A 24,844-nucleotide genomic window follows, 5' to 3' on the forward strand; every position below is an offset into this window, starting at 1 on the left:
ACCAGACATTTTTAGGCCCAACTTAGTTTTTCAAAAATTTCAGACTGGGTGCTGTGGCTCATGCTTGTAATCTCAGTGCTTCGGGAGGCTGAGACCGGAGGGTCGCTGGAGGACAGGAGTTCAAGACCAGTCTGGGCAACATAGTGAAACAAAAAATAAAAAAAATTAGCTGGGTATAGTGCTATGTGCCTGTTGTTCCAGTTACTTGGGAAGCTGAGATAAGGAGGATCACTTGAGCCCAGGAGTTTGAGGCTGCAGTGAGCTATGATCATGCCATTGCATTCCAGCATAGGCAACAGAGCAAGAATCTGTCTCAAAAAAAAAAATTAAAAAAAAAATATAGAGAGAGAGAAATTTATAATTTTAGAATATTCTAATTTCTGATTTCTAATTTTAGAATATTTTTCATCATCCCCAAAAGATTTCTTATCCCTGTTTGCAGTCAATCTCTGTTCCAATCCCTAACTCCATGCTGCTTTCAGTATCTGTAGATAGCGCCTTTCCTGGACATTGCATATAAGTAGAACCATATAATATGTAGTCTTTCGCATCTGGCTTCTTTCATGTAGCTTAATGTTTTTGAGGTTTGTCCATGTTGTAGTATGTATCAGGTAGTTTGTTCATTTTTATTGCTGAATAGTATATCATTCTGTGAATATACCATACTTGATTTATCCATTTACCAGTTGATGGACTTTGGCATTTCTCCCTAATGATTAGCTATTACAAATAGCACTGCTATGAATATGTGCTTAAAACCATTGTGTGGACATATATTTTCATTTCTCTTGGGCAGATAACCTAGGAGTAAAATTGCTAGGTTGTATGGTAAGTTTAATTTTTAAAGAAATTGTTGAGTTTTTTTTTTAAATGTCTGTACAATTTAATATTCTCATCAGCAGTGTATGTGGGGTCCAGTATCTTGACATCCTTGGCAATATTTGTTATTGTCTGTCTTTTTTACTATAGCTATTCTATTGGATATGTAGTGATAGCTCTGAGTTTTGATTTGCATTTCCCTAAAGACTAATGATGTTGAGCCTCTTTTCACATGCTTTTTAGCTATTCATATATCTTCTCTGGTGAAATGTTCAAATCTTTTGTCCATTGTAAAATTGATTTTTTTTTTCTTATTGAATTTTAAGGGTTCTTTATACATTCTGGATACAAATTCTTTAATAGATACATAGTTTGCGTATTTTTATGGTCTGTGGTTTGTCTTTTCATTTACTTAATGGTGTCTTTTAAGTGCAAAAGTTAAAAAATTTTAATACGTCCAATTTATCAATTATTTTTCTTTATGGATTATGCTTTTGGTGTCATTTCTAGGAATTGTTTGCCTCATCCAAGATAAGAAAATAAGTTTTCTGCTGCTTTTTTCCCAAGGCAATTTAGTTTTGGTTCTTACATATAGTTTGTATAGTTTGAGTTTTTCTCTGTTTTCTGAGTTTGTAAATTGCTGGTATTAGTTTTTTAAAAATATTTGAAAGGTTTCACCAGTGAGCCCATCTGGGGCTGGTGTTTTCTCTGTGGGAAGATCTTTTCAAGTTGTTAATTCAACTTCTTTACTTTTTATGTGCCTCTTCAGATTATTTTTCTTCTTGAGTCACTTTGGTAATTTGTGCCTTTCCACAAATGGTTCATTTCATCTAAGTTATCTAGTTTGTTGGCCTAAAGTTGTTTATGGTATTCTCTTTTGCTCCTTTTAATTCTGTATGGTTGATAGTACTTTCGGATTCCCTTTTTGTTTGTCTAGCCAAAAAGTTGGGGCTTTTGTTATCCTGTCCTGTCGCACACTTCTGTGACCATGCTTGCATCCAGGAAGCAAGACAAAAACCAAACATAAAGGAATAGGAGTTTGCCCTGCCTTTGATATTGTTTAGGGGCTGTGAGAAAAGAAAAAAAAAATGAGTGATTTCTGTACTTTCTCTGAGTCTTAAGAATTCTCCTTCTTACCTCTTTACCCAGAATTAGGGCACTTTTTCTGGAGCTCTGTATCTGAACCTCAGTACCCATTTCTGGGTTTCAGGCTGCACTGCTGCATTGCATTCAGTCTGGGGAATAATGGAGGTCAAAAATGGCAAACTCACCATTGGTTTTCATATACTCTGAATTTTGGCTTTTTTACTTCAATTGGCCTGCTGCTGTTTATGTTTCAGAATCCTCAAGTAGCTGCTCAATGCATTCTGTTCAGTTTTCAGCTACATTCAATGAGAGACGTGCTTATTCTACTTCATTGTAATTGGGAACACAAACTGACTTTAACTAGTCTGTCCTCCATCCATTTCAAGCCTGTTGCTTTTCTCTTTTTATTTATCTACCCTTTAGAAAATCTTGTAGGATTTTGACAGTTGGTAAGATGATGCTGGTAGAGATGTGTTTTGCTACATGTAACTCATGAAATACTGAAGATTCCATTTATTTTACCATTATACAAATTTTTTTAGGAATCAAACGTCAATAGATTTTTCATTTGGAAAAGTTTCTTTTCTTATATTTTGGTCCCATCTCATTATTCTTTTTTCTTTTTTTGAGACAGAGTCTCGTTCTGTCACCAGGCTGGAGTGCAGTGGTATGATCTTAGCTCACTGCAACCTCTCCCTCCTGGGTTCAAGCAATTCTCCTGCCTCAGCCTCCTGAGTAGCTGGGACACAGGCACATGCCACCATGCCCAGCTAATTTTTGTATTTTAGTAGAGATGGGTTTTCACCATGTTGGCCAGGATGGTCTTGATCTCTTGACCTCGTGATCTGCCTGCTTCGGCCTCCTAAAGTGCTAGGATTACAGGCGTGAGCCACTGTGCCTGGCAATCTCATTATTCTTTATATTTTCTGCATTTCCCTCCAACTTCTGAACATAAAATAGATTGAGATTAAAGAACTACTTGCAGATTTTAAAGAAAACAATATGTGTCTCTTCATGTTTACTGATGAGTTTACAAAGAGTAGAAATTTCACATTAAGAAGTAATTAAGCAGTAGACCATTAACAAGTTTTAAATTACTAACTGACCAACTTTGAAGAATCATTAAAAGAACATTAAGTAAGTATATTCCTGCTACTGCCCACTCTGCAGTGAGCGGCATGCAGCAGGCAGCAGGCAGTTGTGAGCATTTCGGACTGATCTAGAGTGTGACTGCCTCTTGTTTTAAAAATGGTTGTGGGGCATCCCAAAGTGAATCCCAAATACAATCTTAATTGTTCAGACTCTCTTAAAATATTTGGGTTACCTAGCTATATGTCTGAATCATCAGATGTTTTGGGTGGGAGATAAAATTGGGAAATTTTGACTGGCTACTGCTATATTACAGTTTCTCTAGAAACCTCAGTAAATAATGGACTCAAGCATGCCTTGAGCTGTTCGCTGAGAAACTATGGCAACGGGCCTTTTAATTAAAGCTGAAGTAGTGTGTGTAGCTTAGGAAAACAGAGATACTGCCAATTGATAGGGTGACAGTATGGGAATCATCCATGAAGCTAACAAGAAATTTCTTTTTAGATATATTCAGTTAACTCTTTGTTACCTATATTGTTCAAAGAAACACTAGTAAACTCTTTTAGTGGACATCAGTATTTGGCTTTGGAATATGTCACAATATTTTTTAAAGAATATATAGCTTCCGAATTTTTTTTTAAGAATGATATTAAAATTATTTTGTGTTTTCTGAGTACATGTTAAACTGAGAGTTGGAAGTTAATGGAAGGGTCAACCTAGAGGCATCCTTAATGTCAGAGGGTGGCCAATCTGAGATAGTCCACGAAACCAATGATCTCTCCATTTTGGTGATGGAGACATTAGTGTGCCTTCATTCTCTCTCTCCATGTCATTCTCTCTCTCTCTCCCCGCTCTGTGTTTCTCTCTTTCACTATATATATATGTAATACCTATTATATATATATTTTATATATATATAAAAGTGCACTGGTGGGCTGATGATTGACAAATTAGTAAACTGTCCCTTTCTTGAGCTAATGCATTTACAGGCAGTGTGCTGGAATTTATAAGTCCAGACCATAACAAAAAGTAATTTATTATTGCTAGCTTTCCAAATTAAAAAAAAGAAAACTAAGTAGAAAAGCAAGAGTTGTCATTTTTTGAGGGTCAGGTATGTGTTATGCTAACAACCCCCAGTGATAGGCAGATTCTATTATCCCTTTGGTGGGGGCTGACGAGGGGGAGAATTTGAGTTTATGTCTGTTGTTTTAGCATTCCGTCTTAAAAAGTGCCCCTATTTGAGGATAAATTGCAGTCACCTGGTGAAGGCAATAGCTGGAAAGATGAGTAGCATCTGATTAAATACAATTTTCTACTCGGGAGGCTGAGGCTGGAAGATTTTTAGGAGCCAGGAGTTTGTGACCAGCCTGAGCAACATAGTGAGACCCCCATCTCTAAAAAATAAATAAATAAATAAATAAATAAATAAATAAATAAATAAATAAATATAAAATAAAACAAAATGTAATAGTGACAAATGTAAAAGCCCCTAAGCCAGAGACAGTGTAGGAATTGGCTCTTACAAAAAAAAGCCTGTTATCTGATTTCCTTGGCTTTCGGTTTCAGTTCACTTTTTATGATACTGTTGGCAGAGTAAGCTATCTAAAATCAGATCTGATCTTCCACTCCTTTTGCTTAATGGCTTTTCTTTGCTTAATGGCTTCCTGTTGCTTACAGGGTAAGTACACCCTTTCTCGGTATCAGCTCCCACATACCTCTAATGCACACCTTAAACTCAAACAAGACCCAGCTGCTTGGTTCCCTGCCCCATTCTGTTTTCATTTCATTGCTCATGCTGGAATCCCTCTATTCTACTTTTTTTGTTGTTGCAAACTCCCATTTCTACTTAAAAATGAGGATTAAACATTGTTTTCTTCCTTTATCTCACATTCTTCCCTTAGTCTTCATGGACATTCTCCCTTCTTGTTATCGAACTGAACTAACTGGGGCCTGCTCACCTGGCACGGTAAGGCCAAACATCCACACTGAGGTTTGCAGTGGAAGAAAGGAGGGCATTTATTTGCAGGGTGCCAAGCAAGGAGAATAGGGCAGCTTATATGGCTTGCAAGTCAAGTTCTTAAAGGCATGGTTATGTTTTAGGAAAGCAGAAGTTACAAACAAAATCATAAATCAGTATGTGGAGGTTACACATTGGTTTGGCCTACAAAGGGTGGGATATCTTGAAGTGGGGACAGGTCATAGGTAGATTCAAAGATTTTCTGATTTGCTGTTGGTTAAGGAAGGGAAGCTTTGTTTAAGATCTGGGTCAGTAGAAGATGGTTAGCTCTGGTTTGTGGTGTGACTTCTTTCAGGCCCATCAGGAAGAAATTTACAGCAAAGAGAAGTGGTCAGAGATCTGTTCTCAGTTCCCCCTATCTGAGGTCTACATGCTGTTTGGTGGAGGTCCGGGTTTCTGAAAAACAACTCAGGAACATATGTTAAGATTTTATCTTTACTTTCTATAGAGAACCCAACATCCTATTATTTTAACTTCCTTAGATATTGTTTTAAGCTACTAATACCTGCTTGCTTATCTAGTTGCTCATTTATTTCTCAGGGAGTGCTAGGTGCCTGGAAATTCCCTTGAAGGAAATCAGGATTTTCCATTATTTCTATGCTTGGGACCCACAGACCCCTAAGAAGTGTCCCTGCTCCATCTCACTCTGGGACTTGGATATGGGGATCTAAGTCCCCATCTATGAGGGCACCAGATATGGGGATTTACGCACCAAGGCAGGTGGTATGTAATTTTTATCTTGTTTCCATAGCCTTGTGTGGCATCTGGCATGGAATAGGCACTTACTATTTGTTGAATATTTGACTTTGGATAAATATTTGATGTATATAGGAATGGAATTAAGTGAGTAAACTAGTTAGAGTCATCAGGCATATTTGAGAAAACACAGAGTAGTTGAACTTCAGTTCTGCTGTTTTCCCTCCTCCTTCTCTCCCACCCTTCCTTGCCTCCCGGCTGCCTGTTCCTCCCATGCCTGTTCTGTGGCTTCCCAGAACACCTTGGTCAAGGAATTGCTCTTCCCTTAAATGCCCCTCTATTAATCCACTTCCATTCTGCTGATAAAGACAGATTTGAGACCAGGTTTGGAAGACTTTTTCTGGAAGAAAAAGAGGTTTAATTGGATATAAAGTTCTGCATGACTGAGGAGGCCTCAGAATCATGGCGGGAGGCAAAAGGCACTTCTTACATGTTGGTGGTAAGAGAAAATGTGAGAGAAGCAAAAGTGGAAACCCCTGATAAAACCACCAGATCTCATGAGGCTTATTTACTACCATGGGAACAGTCTGGGGGAAACCACCCCCATGATTCAAATTATCTCCCACTGGGTCCCTCCACAATACATGGGAATTATGGGAGTACAATTCAAGATGAGATTTGAGTGGGGACACAGCCAAACCATATCATTCTGCCCCTGGTCCCTCCTAATCTCATGTCCTCACATTTCAAAACCAATCACGCCTTCCCAGCAGTCCCCCAAAGTCTTAACTCATTTCAGCATTAACCCAAAAGTCCACAGTCCACAGTCTCATCTGAGACAAGGCAAATCTCTTCCACCTATGAGCCTGTAAAATCAAAAGCAAGCTAGTTACTTCTTAGATGTGGTGGAGGTACAGGTATTGGGTAAACACAGCAGTTCCAAATGGGAGGAATTGGCCAAAACAAAGTGGTTACAAGGGCCCATGCAAGTCCAAAATCCAGCAGGGCAGTCAAATTTTAAAGCTCCAAAATGATCTTCTGTGACTCCAGGTCTCACTTCCAGGACACACTGATGCAAGAAGTGGGTTCCCATGTTCTTGGGCAGCTCTGCCCCTGTGGCTTTGAAGGGTACAGCTTCCCTCCGGGCTGCTTTCACAGGCTGGTGTTGAGTGTCTGCGGCTTTTCCAGGCCAACAGTGTAAGCAGTTGGTGGATCTACCATTCTGGGGTCTGGAGGTCAGTGGCCCTCTTCTCACAGCCCCACTAGGTGGTGACCCAGTAGAGACTCTGTGTGGGGGCTCTGACCCCACATTTCCCTTCTGTACTGCCCTAGCAGAGGTTCTCCATGAGTGCCCTGCCCCTGCAGCAAACTTTTGCCTGGGCATCCAGGCATTTCCATAAATCTTCTGAAATCTAGGTGGAGGTTCCCAAACCCCAATTCTTGACTTCTGTGCACTCGCAGGCTCAATACCACATGGAAGCTGCCAAGTCTTGGGACTTGAACCCTCTGAAGCCATGGCACTCTTTGGGGACACAGAGCCAAATCATATCAGCCCCTGAGCTTCCAGAATACCCTCTGCCTTTCTTTCCCAAACTTCTACCCTCAACTCCAATCAAAATGCCATTTCTGTACTGAGGAATGCTGCTAGATATAATTAGGGGATTATCACGTCAACCTAATTTATGCCAAGCTGTAAATGACTGACAGTGAGGCAACAGGAAGTGTTTGGATTTTGAATTCCACAATATAAGCGATTGATTTGGTGTTCAAATTTCTGACTGTGTATATAACCTTCTCTTTCACATAGTATATTAATGCCATCCTAAATATGTTTTCATGCAATGGTTTTGGATTATGTCATGCAATCGTGACAAAGGAATATTCTGAGAGCTGCTTGCCTGTAACCAGTTTCAGCAACATTGCTGTCTTTTTTCAGCAGCATTTGTGCAATTATTTGAATATTTTATTGCTTTTTCATATGTTTCTTATATAAATGAATGAACACCAGAAAAATTACTGCTAATGCTGGTGATGGGAAATTAGGTCTCATATAGCAATTCACTTCAGATAAAGATATAAAAAATCAGGTGAGCCAGAAAGAAGAAATTCTTAGCTTCAAGTGGATACTCTCTGAATTTAAGACCATCTAGAATCTGTTTTATTGGTAGGAAAAGAAGCAAAAGCAAGGAACTGTATGGAATTCTGGAACTCTGTCATTGATTATTGTATACAAAAAGGAAGATATAACTAAAGATTTTTAAACCTATATTTTAGGTTTTGGGTCCTGAAATCCAGTTTCTCATGAGATTCCTGCACATTTCATTTTTTTGTGTGTTTTCAAGAAAACATTTTATGCACAAGACAGGCTGCTGGTAAAAGGTTAGGAAAAATGCCTGGGTTTCCTTCAAGCTGTCCCTTCTTCGAAGTCATTAATTCTTGTCTTAGATCTTTTCAACAACTGGCATCTAGGTAATAGCTTTGCTGCAACTACTTTAGTAGATCCCAAAGTTAGGGCCCTGAGAAACCAAGATATGGCATAGGCCTGTGGGCTAGGCACTGAATGCTACAAGATGAGGCCAGAGGCCTGCAAACCATCATCACCTTCCTTACCTGTTTGTGTCCTTACTCAGACACAATTACCAGATCCTGGAGGCCAGCTCACTTTGGGCCATTAGTTCTGAAGGACTTGGTCTTACTAACCCAACTGAGAGGAGCTTCTGTCAGAAACTTAAATGGAATACAATCAAGTTGAATAAGACTTGTCTCTATTTTTGAGGAGTTCTCTTTTCATTTCCTTTATCTTACAGTGATGGGTGATCAGATAAGAAATGAATCATTCATTGAATTTGGTGTTGATGCTTCTTTTCTTCTCTTCTTTGGCTATGCTTGCATTTATCTGAGAGTTTTCTATATGTTTTATAAAGAATTAAAGGTAAATTGGGTTTATTAACATTTTATATATGTTTTGTATAGAATTACAGGGTAAATTGGGGTATTAAAAATTTAGTGTGGCAACCTTTGCTGTTACTGTTTTTATTTGTTTGATTTTTGAGAAGGTAAAACATTTATGTGATTCAAAAATCAAAGCATATAAAAGTATATCAGCGAGAATTCTTTATCTCATTCTTGTTTTTTATTTCTGGAAGAATAAATCTTCTAAGTAATGACTATTCTTAGTTTCTCTTAAATCTTTTCATTATTTTTCCATACACACGGAAATAAAAATGTATTTTATTTTCCCCTTTTTATATGGATAGTAGTATATTGTATACACTGTTTTGCATCTTGTTTTATTCACTCAGTGTATCTTGAAGAGCTTTCCATAGAGAAATACTTCTTTTTATAGGTGCATAGTATTCTACTGGATATATGAACATAATTTAGCTAACCATCCGCCTATTAATGTATTTGGGATTTTTCTAATCTTTCATTATTACAATCAATGCTGAAATGTAAAACCTTAGCCTTTTACATGTGTGCAAATGTTATCTGTGGGATAAATTCCCAGAAGGAGAATTGTGGAATCAAATATTTACATATTTCGATTTTGGTAAATATGATCACATGGCCATTTACAATGGTTTATTTTAATTATTGAAGCTTCATAATATGCTCTAGTCCTCCCTTATTGGTATACTCTTTTAGTTGTATTCTTTTTATTCCTATGTGAATATTAGAATTGGGTTGTCTAATTCCAAAGGAAAAAAATCAGTATTTTTGTTGAACAAATTTTTTTTTTTTTTTTTTTTTTTTTGAGACGGAGTCTCGCTCTGCCACCCAGGCTGGAGCGCAGTGACCGGATCTCAGCTCACTGCAAGCTCCGCCTCCCGGGTTCACGCCATTCTCCTGCCTCAGCCTCCCGAGTAGCTGGGACTACAGGCGCCGCCACCACGCCCGGCTAGTTTTTTGTATTTTTTAGTAGAGACGGGGTTTCACCGTGTTAGCCAGGATGGTCTCGATCTCCTGACCTCGTGATCCGCCTGTCTCGGCCTCCCAAAGTGCTGGGATGTTGAACATATTAAATGTGAATTTTATTAAAGGATAAATGGAATATTTATGATTTTGAGTTTTCCTATCAGTAGGTATACTTTTCTGTAGTTCAACTCTTCTTTTTTGGTAGAGTTTTTTTCATGTATTTCTTTCATATTTCTTGTAAAATTATATCTAGTATTTTATCTTGGTTGTGATTAAAAACAGATCTTGTTTACATTATGTCTTCTGTTTGTAGTTTCTTTATGTGAAGTATTGGTTTCCTTATCTTAATCTTATAATCTGATAACTTATCTTACTCTTTGTAGTGGGTTTTATTATAGTAGAATCTCTTGGGTTTTCCAAGTATACTAACATATCATCTGCAAATAGTGATTATTGTATATCCTCCTTTCCAACTTTTGCATTTTATTTATTTCTCTTGTATAATTGTATTGGCTAGGACATCCAGCAAAATGTTAAATAATAGAAATAAGAGTGAGTACTGGCCGGGAGCGGTGGCTCACGCCTGTAATTGCAGCACTTTGGGAGGCCGAGATCGAGACCATCCTGGCTAACACGGTGAAACCCCGTCTCTACTAAAAATACAAAAAATTAGCCGGACGTGATGGCGGGTGCCTGTAGTCCCAGCTACTTGGGAGGCTGAGGCAGGAGAATGGCGTGAACCCAGGAGGCGGAGCTTGCAGTGAGCCGAGATCGCGCCACTGCACTCCAGCCTTGGAGACAGAGCAAGACTGTCTCCAAAAAAGAAAAAAAAAGAGTGAGTACCTTTTTCTTGTTCCTGACTTTATTGGGAAAGTCTCCGATGTTTCCTTAATTAGCATAAGTGGGCTTTTGGGTTGAGATATATCTTTGCTGGTCATTTACTCTTCGTCTTCCGGCTTCACCTCACCCTTCTATTCTATACTCCCTGGTGTTGGGGCTGGGACTCTGCTGACTATGGTTCCCAGACTCCTTTGATAGCACTTCCTGGTGGGCTCTTTCAATAGGAGGCACTAGAGGCAGTTTGGAAAGTGATTGCACTTTCTCATGGGCTCTGCCAATAGGAGGCACTAAAGGGAGCTTGGAAAGGGGAAGGAGGGAGAAGCACTTCCTGTCTCTATTGCTCTTCCTGTCAGAGGTGCCCCAGTAGGGGTATGTTACCTCAGCTTTATGTATTTGTTTTTCTAGATTGCCAGAGCCAGCCTCATCACTCTGCCTTGTAGGTACCAGCAGCAGCTAGGCAGTGCCCACACCTCAGACGTATGAGCCCCAACTCAGAGGCACTTCTCTCCTCTGAGCTCCTAAAGAACTAACAGCAGCTGAGCAGCTGAGCAGTGCCCCTTTCTCACAGGTCTGAGCCCCAGCTTTGTGGGGCCCTTCCTTTGAGCTCCCATGATCTTATAACTTAATCTCATCCCTTTGGAACCCCTCAAACTGGAGGTGGTAGCTGCTTCTTTGCATTTATTGTCTGCAGCTTGCTCAGTGTCCTAGTTTTGCTGTTCCAGTCCTCTAGTACCTGTTTAAACAATTCCCTTTATTAAATCGCCTCTGTTGACATATCTAATATGTTTTCTGTTTTCCTGAAAGGACCCAATCCTGAGTGACTCATGCATTCCTATTTTATTGAACATTTTTGTCAAGATCAGTTGCTCATTTTTTTCTAATTTTTTTTCTGTGTCAAAAAGGGTGATTTGTATGGTTTTTCTTTTTAGACCTATGAAATATGATAGGAACTTTTCTAACCCTAGACACTTCTAGAATTTCTATAACAAATCTCCCTTCATCATATTGTATTATTTTAATGCAGTACTGATTCTACTTGGTGATATTGTAATTAGGATTTTTATATTAATATTTATATCTGAGATTGGTCTTAATTTTTCTCTTTTGGGGAAATCCATGTCAGGTTTTTATTTCAATGTTATATTTGCTTTATAAAACCTTTGGATTTCCCATAGTTTTGCTAATCTCTGTAACAATTCAGATAGCACTTAACATTAACATTTTCAGGCTTTTGTTGTTGTTTTGTCTTGTTTTTATTTTTTAGGATTTGGTAGCATTGCTTTGTGAGACTCTGGGACGGGTACTAGTTTGGTATCATATAATGGGAAACTTATTTCATTAAATGAATCCAGAAATGACTAACAGATAAAATGATGTTTGTATGTTCTGCATTAGCTGGGCTAGTTAAAAAGAAAAGCTTTTTTGGCTACCAGCATTAGTTCAGACCAAACTGTGAAATAGGCAACATGTCTCTGGTGCCCTTTTTATCCTTTAATTATTGTACATATGTGTCTAATTAATTCTCCCTCTTACCTGCTCTTTTCCCTCCAATTCTGTTGCCAGTCTCTGCTGAAGTTACCTACTGATCCTGTTTTTGGAGGTATGACTCTGTAAATAAATATATGCATTTTCATAGAATTATGATATGCTCTTGGCAGAATCTTGGATCCTGGTATTGTATGTTTTGTGTCCCTTCGGCCTTCTAAGTTCTTCAAGTGCATGTATTCCTGAGGTGAAGCATAAGCGTAGCAGCTTTGAGGACAGCGTATCCTCCCATTGACTTAGTTACACAGATTTCATAAGCTCTACACTCAGGAACCTTAGAGAGCCTCCAGTCTTCCTCTTAATAAAAAGGTCACCACTTAACTACCTTTAGTATGAGTAAAGGAAAAGGTGGAATAACACCTGTTATTGTGAACTCATGGCTAGCTGTCTGACTCATCATTTCTTTTCAGTGCCTTCATGCATCCTCCTCTCTCTGGGCAGCAGGTCTTTCCTTGACTTTGTCCCTATTGCATCCTCACTGGTTCTTGAAGCAATGGCCTTGGCTTGCCTCACACGGTGGTTTCTCCTTCCCCTCACGAACTGACTCCCTCCTCAATTTTCCCTTACTGTCTCCTGAGCTTACTTCTATCATGTTACCGTCATTGTGTTATTTACTTACAAGTCTGTCTCCTTCACCAGGCTGGTTGCTCCTGAGGGTGCATTCCATGTTTGTTCTCTTTTGTTTCCAATGCTTAGCTCACTGCTGTCTATATAGTAGGTTTCAAAATATATTAGTTGAATTACTGAATAAATGAGACCCAACAAAAAATGGAGAGAAAGAAAGATGAGTGGCAAATGGATAAATGGACCATGTAGGAACTTTTAGTACCATGCTCCAGACATGTTCCAGATGCTAAAATGGTTTGTTTGGCTTTTTTAAATCCACCTATACTATATGAAAAGTAAACATAGTGTTTCATTCAGAGTGAAATTAATTTATATTTGATTTATGTTCACATTGTGGAAGCTTTTCTGGCAGCACACTTTCTACATCTGCTTACTCAGAAGACATATATCAGAAAAAGTCAGAAAGACAGTCATCAAGGCTATGGAAGTCTGAAATCCTCTGGTAGCTTTACAGTAATTTAGCTTTTGTGTCAGGAAATTTGGGTTTATTCTTTCTGCATCAGGAAATTATGTCCTGCTTCAGGAAATGATAGTAGAGATAAGGGAATCAAAGGGATTAATAAGGGATGCTAAAAATAGATTTGTTGGGAGATAAGATGACCTGAAAGCAGAGGATTAAATTGAGGGGGTTGAGGGAAATAAAACCTATTTCCATGATGCTTCCACTTGGAAAGTATAAATATAAAGAGAGCTTGGAATTATGTTTAGCTTGAATGTTTTCCCATCTTAAGCTGCTGGAAAAATTTTAATTGGCAAGCTGTGTTTGGAAGACAAAGAGAGGAATTTAGAATTCTTTGGAACTGCTTTAACCACCAAAATTATTCTGAACTGTGTAAACATTGTGATCCTTTTCCTACTCAAAATGTAGAGATATAAGAAGGCCAATTTTTACCTGTAAGTCAATATGGGTGCCTATTTCTTTTCCCTGTTTCTGCCGTCTCTGCCAGGGGCAGAGTGTGCTTTAACTCCTGACTACTGGCTTTGCCAATCTCCATAGGGTCTAGGTGAGAAAAGTCATATGCTCCCTATTAATGTTATTTTGACTGTATGTTTTTAAAAAATAATTGATTGGCCTAGCATTATTATGCTAAGAAAGCTTTTTAAATGGACTAACCATGGAGGTGCTCAAATAGATGATTTTTAATCCCTATGAAAAAAAACACTAGTGTGATGTTAGCCAATTCCATCAAAGTTTGGCATGAGATGGAATGTCCTGATCCTCCTCCTCCTATTTTATTAAATTAAAGAAATAATTTTATTAAAGCAAGCATTTGTAATATAGATTTTTCTTTAAACTCAAATGACCACATATAGAACTCGGTGTCCCCCTCCTCCCCATCTCTTTCCTACTATGCTGTTGGTAATGTAGTTTTCAGTCCTTTGTTACAGGTGTTCTAATTATAAAAGGAGTAAGCTGGATTAAGTCCATTTCCACAGCACAGGAAAGAGGCCTCTCATTAAGCCTATTTTGAATTTTTACTGTGAATGAGAAGTTACTTAAGAACATTTTAGGTGACATAAGATAGGGTGAAATGAGAGATCTCTCCTGCACTGTGGATGGAGAGTCACTTATTCAAACATATATGTCACTTATTTTAACTTAATCATAAGAAGTATGGGCTTCTTGTGATTAAATTAAAATAAGTGACATATATATTTGAAAATTAGAAATGATGGCTTTGTATGTTTTCAGTACCAAAAAAAAAAAAAAAAAAGCTAGCTCTCTCTATATGTTTAATTTATTGCCTTAGTAAAATTTGCTTTACCATAAGAAAACATTGGTAGAAATCGAAGATGATCAAAACTGAGAAGAAACCAATATAATTGCTTGTATCAGCAAGACACCATGCTCTCAGATTTTCTTGTTTAAGCATATTAAAACTGTCGTCAGGCTATCTTTGAACACAGAAAAGCTGAACTGTGTGTGTATGTGTATACATACAGATAAACATGAATATAAATATTTAAAAATATATAACATCAGTCTCCATCCATTGGTGAGCTGGAGCTGGGGATCGATATGCATATAACTGACTCTCCAGGGAGAGCTATCTGATAGGGAGCTATATCAGCTAGGGAGAGCCAGTTATATGCTTATCATTCCAACTCTGCGTTCAGTGATATTATGGCCATGATGGGAGTGTTTATACCATGAATTTTGGCAAGCACTATGTGATGATTAATTTTATGTGTCATTGGCTGGGCCATGGGGTACCCAGATACTTGGCCAGACATTTAATCTAGGTGTTTCTGGGAGGGGTTTTTTTTTTTCTTTTTTTTTTTTTTTTAGATGGTGGATCGCTCTGTTGCCCATTTTTGTTTAGATGTTGGATGCTAGAGTGCAATGGCACAATCTCGGCTCACTGCAACCTCTGCCTCCCGGCTCAGGAGATTCAGTTGCCTTAGCCTCCCAAGTAGCTGGGACTACAGGCATGTACCACCACACCCTGCTAATTTTTGTATCTTTAGTAGAGATAGGATTTTGCCATGTAGGCCCGGCTGGTCTCTAACTCCTGACCTAAAGTGATTCTCCTGCCTCAGCCTCCCGAAGTGTTGGGATTACAGGCGCGAGCCACCGTGCCTGGTCATAGGGAGGGTGTTTTTGGATGAGATTAACATTTAAATTGGTGGACTTGAGTAAAGTAGACTGCCTTCCATCATGTGGGTGGGCCTCATCCAATCAGATAAAGGCCTTAATAAAACAAAAAGACTGACCTTCCCCTGAGTAAGAGAGAATTTTACCCTTGAATGCCTTCAGCTGGAACATTGGATCTTCCTGCTCAATGACTTTTGGACTAAAACATTGGCTCTACTTGCATCTCCTGAACTACTGGCCCATCCTGTATATTTGAATTAACCAGCCTCCAAATTGCCTGAGCCAGCTCCTTCTCTGTTTTGTTTCTCTGGAGAACTCTGACTAATATACCCTACATCCGGATTTTTTTTTTTTTTTTCTTACCAGTGAGCCAGTTTACCAGCACCCATTCTCTCCATCTAACTAGGGAAAAAATCAAAATTCCCAAATAAGTACTTCCTGATCACTGTCTCTGTCTAAGCTAAGGAAAAAAATCAACAAGTCCCAAATAAGAACTTCCTGATAGGTAATCTTTTCAATATTCAGGCAGTTTCCTTATATTCTTATGTTACTCAATTTTAAAATCAGTAATTTCTCCTGAACTTAATTGAATTTTAAAAATTTAAAGGAATTTTTGATGTACCTATTGATATAATTATTTCTTCTTTAATTTATAACCGTAATGAATTATAGTAATGAGTTCCCTATTGAATCAGCCTTGATTTCTTGGAATAAACTTTACTTAGTCTTGGAATATTATTATTTTAACTAACTTTGATAGGTTTGGCAAGATTTTATTTAGGACTTTAAAACTTACATGTTAGATTGATGTATTGTTTATTTCCTTGAGTTTATCGAGTTTTGTTTTTAGGTTGTGCTAGGATCTTAACATGAATCTAGAGTTATTTTTGGCTTCTGGATGTTAATTTTAATTACTTTGAAACAATAAAATTTAGTAAATGTTTAATAAACACCCATTATAATTGCTAAACTGTGAAATCAGCATTATTTGTATCTGACCAGCTGTACAAAACTCATCCATTTTTCTTTTGACAAAAAGTAATAGAAATTCCAAACAATAAAGAAGAAACTACTCATTAAAAGTCATATTTACTAATCTAGCACCATAATTCCAGTCTTAGAACCCCCCATGCAGCTGGAAGGAGGATATGGAAGAGGTGAGAATATTGGAAATGTAAGAGTAGTTCTCAAGTTGGGGCCCCATTTTGCTTGCTCTAAGGCAAGAAAACAGAGGGTCTAGCAAAGAAAAAAGTCACTGAGGCTAGAGATTCGAACAAAAGCTTTTGGTTCAAAGGTAAAGGAGGCCCTAAAGAGCAGTAGAATCAGTGTATCTATAAGACAGTGCCTCATGAACTAGGCTCCAATCTTCTTGGCATCCAAGTCCTTTATAATTTCAAGGGTTTTTTTTTAGCCAGGTTTGGTATGGTATGCCATAGTTCTGAGCCAGATACATTCCAACCACATTGCTCAAAGTAAATCAAAGCAGGAACTGGACCATGATGTTGGTAGGGAAGGTGAGGAGGGTATGAAGGGCGGCTGCAGCTCCATGGGCTGGCCTGATGAGAAAATTTTTATCTTTTTCTATTTCTTAGAATAATTTGAAAAATATAGGAAAGACCTGTTGTAGGTTAGATAGAACTTGACTGTACACACACAGCCCTTTTTAACTTAAGCAATATGCTTCTGGAAATGGGAGTGCTAACTGAGTCAGTGCATGGGAGATTTTAATAATCAATGGGAATGGGAACTTATATATCTTAATGATATATGTATATATGGAGAAAGGATACATATGTATATATGTATTTAAGGAAATAATTTCATAAACAGCAATATAATAATAATTCAGTGCTGTGTGTAGCATTTAATAAGGGCTATGTGTGCAAAATCTTTGTGCCTAGAACCTTTTTTCATATTAGGTCTTTCTCCTATCCTCTTTCGTATCTTCTATGATTATAGTCCATTTAGATTTTTCTTCCTCTTTTATATGTTGAAGATAAATATATGAAATAACAAAAAGGATCCTTTTCTGCTGGTAGTCTTCCCAGTTTTGATTGCACCCCAACCAGTGAAATAAATTTGAGCATGCCCACTCAATATGTATATGTATTTATGTATCAATTATATACATAGACACCTATTCTAATGTATTATGTAAAACAAATTTCAACATGAGAAAAATGCAGTTAAACATGCTTCATTATTTTAAAAAGTCTTTAACACTATGTGATTTAGTAATTCAATGTCTGGTTTTAAAGTCAGTTTATTTTGATATTTGATTTTAGTCATTGCTATCTCAAAAAAAGATTCAAATGGAAGAAATGCATTGATAACTGCTCTTACTAATCACGACATTTGTATTTCAAGTTCATCCACTGATTATGCAAAGTTATTTAAAAATAAAATTTACTAGAAAATTTTCATCTTTCTTGATGTCAACTGATTTTCTTATAAACTAATCTGAAGGTGTTGATAGTTCTACTTTTAACAAATGATTACAGAACTCATTGAAGATCTTCATTTGGTTGGCTTCAAAACATATTAGAAAACTCTATTTTCAAATTTTAAAATCTGCAAAATTAGAGCTTTTCTAGATAATAAACCTATATTATTTGGGAGGAACAGAATCATGTTAGTAGAAATATATTCAAATTCATATTTTCAAAATGCTCTTTCTGTTCCACAAATTTAAAAGAGCCATTACTTTCTCATTCATTGTTCAAATATCACCTTTATTTGTTTGATTTATTTGTTTAAAAATGTCTGCCACTCTGCTGGCCATGGTGGCTCATTCCTGTAATCCCAGCACTTTGGAAGGTCAAGGTGAGAAGATCTCCTGAGCCTAGGAGTTCCAGATCAACCTGGGCAACATAGGGAAACCCTGTCTCTGTGGGGGAAAAAAAAAAAAATTAGCCGGTCTTGGTTGTGTGTTCCTGTGGTCCCAGCTACTCCGGAGGCTGAGGCAGGAGAATCACTTGATCCCAGGAGGTTGAGGCTGCAGTGAGTGGTGATAGTGCTACTGTACTCCAGCCTGGGTGACAGAGCAAGACACTGTCTCAAAAAAAAAAAAAAAAAAAAAAAAAAGGAAGAAAGAAAGAAAAAGAAAAACTGCTGCTGATGGCATCTTGCTTTGGAACTCTTGTCTTTCTATAAAATAAAGCTGCATAATTCGCTTTTAAATTTGGCAATGCTTTGAAGTACTTTTTATAGACAACCAATGAAACTCTGTGATCCAAAAATTTTTAACGGTTGCTCACTGTAGTAGAGACTGTGAATTTCTACCAAGAATTATTCTTCTCTTCTTTTTGTAATAGAAATGTCCTGGTTGTAGCTGGGCGCATGGTGAGTGAGCTAGAGACTTCATTTCCCAGCCTTTCATGCAGCCGTGTGTGACTCTTTGGCTAAGTTGTGGCCGATTGGATATAAGTGGAGGTGATATATACACTTTCTAGGTCAAGCCCTTAAAAGAAAGCAGCTTGCCTCCCATAGCTCCTTTCTTCTCATGCCTGGGAAGGAACTGTGGTGGTAAGCTAACTTCAACCCTGTGGGCAAGTAATATTGGAGGGGAAGGCTGAGCAATGATAGAGTAGGATCTTGGGTTCTTGGATCCCTTGGATACTGGGATCTTATTTGAATAGCTGTACTTTTGGATCTCTTTGTTACAGTAGCTAGCCTGTATCTTACTACGCTTTTTATCTCATTACAATGCAGTGTAAACAGTCTATATTTTTGTTGTTTTTATCAAAATTATTGTGTGTTTATATAATTGCTGTAAAAATAACCACATTGATTGAACTGGTGCAGAGCAGAGTGTTTAGATATATATATATCCTTTTTTTTTTTTTCCCCCCGGAGACAGAGCCTCACCCAGGCTGGAGTGCAGGAGTGCAATGGCGCGATCTCAGCTCACTGCAACCTCTGTCTCCTGGGTTAAGCAATTCTCCTGCCTCAGTCTCCCAAGTAGCTGGGATTACAGGTGCATGCCAAAATGCCTGGCTAATTATTATATGTAGTAGAGATGGAGTTTCACCATGTTGGCCAGGCTGCTCTCAAACTCCTGGGCTCAAGTGATCTGCCTACCTTGGTCTCCCAAAGTGCTGGGATTAGAGGTGTGAGCCACCTTGCCTGGTCCAAATATATATATCCAAATATATGTAGGAGTTTAGTAAATGATAAAGATGGGCATTTGAAATCAATAGAGAGGCACTAATAGTTGTTAAAGTTGTTGGGTGATGGGTACTGAAGGTTCTTTTTTAAATCTTTTTATATTTTGGAATTTTCTGTAATAAAAAGTTAACACATTTAGGAAATTAAAAAATGAATAAAATAAATTCATTGGAGAAAGGATAGTTCCGTAGATGATGTTCCCCACTTGGCAGGAAATAAAATTAGTTTTGTCTCTCACACAATACTTAAAAATTAATTTCAGATGGATTAAAATGTACATATGATTAATTCCAGATAGATTATAAGTGTACATTTACAGGACTTAAAAAAATAGAAGGTATAGGCGAATGTTTTATAATTTTGCAGTTGGGAAAAGCTTTCTAGGACAAACATTTAAAAGTCATAAAGGAAAAGATTGGCAGTTTTGAATAAAAGAATTCTAAACTTATGTACAACAAAATGAAAAGACAGATTGCAACCTAGGCAAAAATACTTGCTGCATATGTAGTAAATTATTTTATTCATATTATATAAAAAAAACTTCTCAAATCAGTAAGACATATAAGTTGTACAAAAATGAGCAAAGGATGTGAACAGACAATTCAGAGAAGAAAACAATTCAGAGAAAAAAATGGCTTACAAAAATATAAAAAAAAAATTCAGACAATTCAGAGAAAGAAAAAGACTTGTAAAAATATACAAAGATTTCTAACTTTACTAATAAATAATGCAAATTAAAACTCACTCCATCACCCAGGCTGGAGTGCTGGAGTGCAGGAGTGCAGTGGCGCGATCTCAGCTCACTGCAACCTCTGTCTCCTGGGTTAAACAGTTCTCCCACCTCAGTCTCCCAAGTAGCTGGGATTAGAGGTGCATGCCAAAATGCCTTTTGTCCAGCACATAGGCAACAGATATAAAGATTTATATTATCCACTGTTGATGGAGATAATATAATTAAAAAGGCACTTCCATAGTGCTGCTAGAAGTGTAATTTGGTACATTTTTAGGAGACAAATTTGGTACCTGTAGTATCTCTCAAACTTTTTCCTATGGACTGGAAATACCACTTCTAAGTAAAGAAGATTTAACTGAAGATATTTTGTTTATTCCACTGTTTATACTGGAAAGAAATGAAAATGTCCGAATTGTAGTCAGTAGGAGAATAGTTAACTAAAGTATGGTACATGCATAAACTAGAAAATTATTCAGTTGTAAAAAAGAGGGTGCGGTGACTCATGCCTGTTATCCCAGCACTTTGGGAGGCTGAGGTGGGTGGATCACTTGAGGTTGGGAGTTTGAGACTGGCCTGGCCACCATGGTGAAACCCTGTCTCTAATAAAAATACAAAAATTAGCTGGAAGTGGTAGCACATGCCTGTTATCCCAACTACTCAGGAGGTTGAGGCAGGAGAATCACTTGAGCCCGGGAGGTGGAGGTTGCAGTGAGCCGAGATTGTGCCACTATATTCCAGCTTGCGCAACAGAGCAAGACTCTGACTCAAAAAATAAAAAAAGAATGTATTCCTGAAATGTTATAAAAAGAGCAACATAGAAAACATATATATAAAACAAGATCCCATTTTTGTTGAATTGATTTTATAGGAGAAGTCAAGGTGATAGGTACTAATATCACAGTGATTACTCTAGAGGGATGTATTTGAAGGTACAAAACAGGGACATTCACACTTATTTATGGGGTTCAAAAAACGGTTGCAATTATAGGTGGATTTAAGTTTCTAATTGTTTTTTTCTGAAATTTTCAGACAAGTAGATCTTTAAAAAGGAAAAATCAAACCCTAAGCATATTGAGAATCTATTTTGTGCTCAAACATAAGTAGGAGCAATGAAGGACACAAAGATGAAAAATAAACTGTCCCTTCCCTTCATATCCATGATAAGTCAAACTGTGATAAGTGCTATAAAAAAAGCCACATTGGAATAAACTTCTTTTAAATCAGTCTACTGGGAACAGTCAACAGGAATCATATGATTCAGGTTAAAAAGTTCATAGCTCTTGCCTAAATAACTGCAAGAGGGGCAAGAGAAGGTAACAAAAATCTCTTCAAAGCTTTTAGCTACTGATCTAGATTCAATAACATCATCTTAGGAAAAGGAGTCAATACAAGGTGACTTCTTATGCACAGTTTATGCAGATATCCATGTAATGCATTGTCAAAGACAGAGCAGAAGTGAACAGTAAAAAACGTTGTAGCCACCACAAAATGGACTAGCCACAAGCATTTCTCACAAACCTTTGATTAACCATCTTTGTTTAAAACCTGCTCCTGTTGGCTTCCCTGCTGCTTTTTCTCTGTCTTTACTCAATATAAACTATCAGAAGATTTTAGGTCATGAAAATATTTTTTCTCCTTTCATGCTAAGTGTCTTCAGAGTAAGCAGATTTTTGAGAGAGAAAGTGCTGCCAGAAAAAGCACTTAAGATTTGAACACAGACCAAATACACATTTGGTCTATGCAAGGGCAATGGTTCAGCCCCCAGACAGAGTGCAGGAGTGGTCAGTCCTTTCTGGCGTGTATCCTCAGTGGGCTGTTGCTGTTCTTGAGAAATACCTGGTCCTAGCAGTGTGTGCTAGGAGCCTCTGCCTGGTTTTTTTTTTCTTTTTCTTTTTTTTTTTTTTTTTTAGCATGCCTGGGGCTTGATGGTGAGTCTTGGCAAGCATCCATTTCCTGACTGCTGGCATGGGGAGCTCAGTGAATGCTGTTTCCCTACCTTAGTAATGTAGCTTACCTTTGGGACTTGAAATCCTGCCTGGAACTCCAGCCCAAAAGCCTGAATAGCTTCTGTGTGTGTGTGTGTGTGAGAGAGAGAGAGAGAGAGACAGGATCTTGTCTCAGGGCTATAGTACAGTGGCCCCATCATGGCTCACTACAGCTTGACCCCCCAGGCTCAGGAGATTCCCCCACCTCAGCCTCCCAGGTAGGTGGGACTACTGGTGTGCGCCACCATACCCAGCTAATTTTTTGTATTTTTTGTAGAGACAGGGTCTCACTATGTTGCCCAGGCTGGTCTCCTGGGCTCCTGGGCTCAAGCGATCTGCTTGCCTTGGCCTCTCAAAGTGCTGGTATTACAGGCATGAACCACTGCACCCAGGCCTTGAATAGCTTTTGTTAAGTTCAGGCACTGGCAGGGGTGATGCTCAAAATATTTAACAACCAGTAGAAAGTGAGCACTGAGCAGTCAGAACAGATGCCAGCTGAAGGTCCAATACTTTGTAGTTTCTAGATCCTGGGGGAGGATCAGGAACTCTAGGGAGGGTGTGTGCAACAAGAGGACACTCAGGGGTCTTAGGGCTTCTACCCCTTATGGCTGCCCAGGTCCTGCTCTGCTTGAACTAATCACCTAGTGTCCTATGGCTCTTGTGTACCTGGCTTTGAGGATTTGATTCATGGATCCTCTCATGTCTGTGCTGATGTATGAGCTCTTGCCTGTACATACTCATGACGCTCAGCCAACTTGTTTTACTTCCTCCCTATCACATATCTGTCATCTCAACTAGTCTGAACTATCTGAACCATCTAAACTATCTGCCATCTTCCCATCTGCCTTATGGCTTAGCCTGCCTGAGTCATGATAGGGTTGGCTTCAGTGCAGGAAATTCTCAGAGCAACAGTGTTGGGATTACGTTGTACTTGAAGACAAAGATATTACTGGAGAATAGTTTGCTGGGGATGCTATTGATATAGCTACCGTTTTAAGATTAGTTTAACCACTCATTTTTCCCTTGCGTAAAGTGTTAGCAGTTCAGTTTGCATATACATTTAGGTCTTTATTCTGTCTTCGTGTCCTCTCCTGTGTCTTGAGTGGTTTCTGATATACTGCCTGATACATTGACTTTTGTCTCCAAAGACTGATTTTGTAGTGGTATTGAAAGTCACTTAAGGATGCCCTTGAAATAGACTCAGGACTTTGCTGTGACTTATTGCACATTAGCACGTGTTTTTTTCCTTTCTTTTTTTCATCTTGTTTCTTACCTTTTTTTCTATCCCTATCTTCACTCTCCACCCCCGTATTTTGTGCTGCACACTCAGTGGACTGCACAGCCTCATCTATCTCCGTTAACTTTCCTTCCTGTGCTCTTTTTGTGGACCGCTTTCTTTTCTCATCATGCCCCTCTAGGCTGTCTTCTTATGATTAGTGTTCCTGGCCTTTGCTTAGTGTGAACATTTACCACTTCAGAAATCTTGCTGTTTGGGCGCTATGTGGCTTCTTAGAATTTGCAGTTGGGAAGTTGTAAATGTGCCATAAAACATGCTTTTTTATTTTATATTTCCTAGCTGCTTGTCTTGAGAAGGATGTTATCTTAGAAATACATATATTTAATCCAAGACTCTTTTTATTTGTAGACATGGTCACTAGTGATAATGTCTGTGAGTAGTATCTTAGAAAAGGCTGCATGCAAACAGATTGTGCTCACATTTAAAGACTCATCTATAAAATCCCTTGGTCTATAATTATGAAGGCTGGGTTATGATTTGCTGGTGGCACAGCTATTTATAGAGTCTGTCATTGCGCATGACTGTCTGTGCCCAGGGCTGTGGGCCCGTCGCTGAGAGGAGCTGAGCTCTGGCTGCCGCAAGAGCAGATTGCACTGACTGCTGCTCCTGTTTCTCAGTCAGCCTTCCTCATTTGCCCTCCTTAGCTTTGAATGGAGCTTTTTTCTCTCTAGAACTCTTGTCTATTCCTGCTTTTTCATATGGTTACTGTTACCTGTTTCTGATGTGTATATTGCCCAGTGTTTTGCTGTTACTCTCATTTTTTGTATTGATGAATTTCCTGTCCTCTAGAAGCTCTGTGTTGCTGAATCTTTCTTGTCATTGAATGTTAAATATGGTTCATAAGTTATTGATGGCATTGTTTAGGAAATCAGACTGTTTGTTTCAGGTCAGCTTCCTAGGAAAATAGACTTTGAGATGGAGACTCTATGCAGGAGATTTACTGGGGAGTGCCCTCGGGAAAAACACCCTAAGATAGTGAGGGCCAGGGAGAAGTTGAATTATGTTGCATATGCAGATGGCCCTAAGATCCCACAGGAAGTGTCAGAGTTGTCCCTAGTTGAAACTATCACTAGCCCTTCCCTGTCGAACAGCATTGGCCTGGGGGATGGCATGTGAAAGCTAGCTCTTAGGCTGGAGGGCAATTCCCAGCTAAAAGCCATGCTGCCACCCTCTCAGCAACTGGCTCAAGGAATGGGGGAAAATGTGGGGGATGCTCCACATTATCCAGACTTGTCATAGTTTTGAATGTAGTGCAATTTCTACCCTCCTTTAGTTTTAACATAGATGCAATGTTGGTTCCATACTTAATATGGGTGCATTGTTTGTTCCATATTTAATATGGATGCATTGTTGGTTCCATAAATATGCCTGAAAGCCAAGCATATTTATTTTCTTTTTATGGTTCATTTTGGTACAAAACATGAAGTTGATG

General features: G+C 38.3%; 2 protein-coding genes across 13 annotated transcripts in view; one reads left to right on the top strand and one right to left on the bottom strand.

The window, feature by feature from the left end:
- The window catches only part of BAG2 (BAG cochaperone 2), a 406,790-nt gene that overhangs the window by 254,369 nt on the left and 127,577 nt on the right, over positions 1-24,844 (bottom strand). The window lies entirely within an intron of this gene.
- Positions 1-24,844, top strand: part of DST (dystonin) — a 488,734-nt gene that overhangs the window by 17,300 nt on the left and 446,590 nt on the right. The window lies entirely within an intron of this gene.

The sequence above is a fragment of the Macaca mulatta genome, chromosome 4 (assembly GCF_049350105.2).
Source record: "Macaca mulatta isolate MMU2019108-1 chromosome 4, T2T-MMU8v2.0, whole genome shotgun sequence".
Classification (NCBI taxonomy): domain Eukaryota; kingdom Metazoa; phylum Chordata; class Mammalia; order Primates; family Cercopithecidae; genus Macaca; species Macaca mulatta.